The sequence below is a fragment of the Limulus polyphemus genome, unplaced genomic scaffold, assembly GCF_000517525.1.
Source record: "Limulus polyphemus unplaced genomic scaffold, Limulus_polyphemus-2.1.2 Scaffold1937, whole genome shotgun sequence".
NCBI lineage: Eukaryota > Metazoa > Arthropoda > Merostomata > Xiphosura > Limulidae > Limulus > Limulus polyphemus.
The window spans coordinates 54068-55597 of NW_013667547.1; positions in this window are offsets into that span (position 1 = coordinate 54068).

Sequence of the window (1530 nt, forward strand, 5' to 3'; positions counted from 1 at the left end):
CGTATGATTCTTTTGAAAAACTTGAGCTAGAAACTGCTAATCTAGTTTGCTTGGCCAAACCAATACTTTTGTATCTGCACGTGCTTTCACCCTATAGTTTTTCTGCTTTAAATCAATTGTCTTTAATCCGAATGACAAAAAACTAAAAAAAAAGTCCACCTTTACTTTTAGGTGAAGCTGTAGTATAAATTCAGACCGGTAGCTCACGTGACTTTTTGCGTAGGCGTGCTCAAATATTTTGGCCAAAATTGAGCAGTTTTTGTTGAATAACTTATCACATCTGGCTTATATTTAGACCAAATTCGACATGCAATCGTAAGTTGTAAAGATCTATCGGTGTACCAAATTTTAAAAAATCCAAAAAATTAAGTATATATTTCTGTCAAATAGATTTTCTGTATTTTTGGTGCGAAGAAAATAAAACGGAAGAAATTCAATCAAAATTGGAGATTTTATTATCTCGTATATTTCCTAATAGATTACCTCGAAATTTGGTATATGAAGTAAGGGTCCAGTAGAGCACATCCACTAAAAAAAATTTGTTAATTTGGATTAACACAGTCCGAGATACAGAGTGTAAATTTGCTAAACTATCACTCCTGCAGGTTGTTTTGGCCGCACGACACAATAACGTGTGTCTTGATATTTAATTTACTCGTATTGTATTAATATATCAAGGTAGTTCATGATCTGGATTTACAGCGTTGGAATTAATATCAAAAAGACACAAATGATCAACTTTTATCTTCATTTTAAAAAATTACCTAAATTCGCTTCTTTACTTTTCTTTTATCATTGCGTTTTTCTTCCTACACTGAAACTTCAGAATATATTAGTTTTAATATATTTACTGTTCCGTACTCGACGTATCGTCGCGGATTCTACGTTAGCATGTCACCAATGAGAATGAGAGCAACTTTTTCACATTTTCATCTACTTACTCAGATTTATTGAACAATGCATGATTCAACATAAGCTGTTGAAGAGTTTCGTTATGGTTGTTTGTTCGTTTGTTTGCTCTGCCCACCACCGGTATCGAAACCCGGATTCTAGCGTTGTACGTCCGCAGACATACCGCTGTGCCACTGCGGGAAGAGGGGGGGGTATTATGGTTGAATATTATGCTACTCCTAAAACGTTCTTTTGAGTGATGTGAACAAATTATTTTGCTTTATTTATTTAATATAGAAAAATATTTTGTCCAGGTTAGAGAGATACTGCAAGGGTATTAGTTCACTATACTGGTTATCATGTTATGTTTAATCTGAAAGTAACCGAGATTAAAGAATTTAGAAAATTGCCTATGTTTTATGCAAGTAATAAATTTTTACTTTTAACAGGCTTGGTCAGAAACTACCAACAAAAAATTATCATACTGTGAAAAGTTGATCCCGGGTGATTTCATATTAACTACCCCCCCCCCCCCCCAGTGGCACAGTGGAATGTCTGCGGACTTAGAACGCTAGAAACCGGGTTTCGATACCCATGATGGGCAGAGGACAGATAGCCCATTGTGTAGCTTTGTGCTTA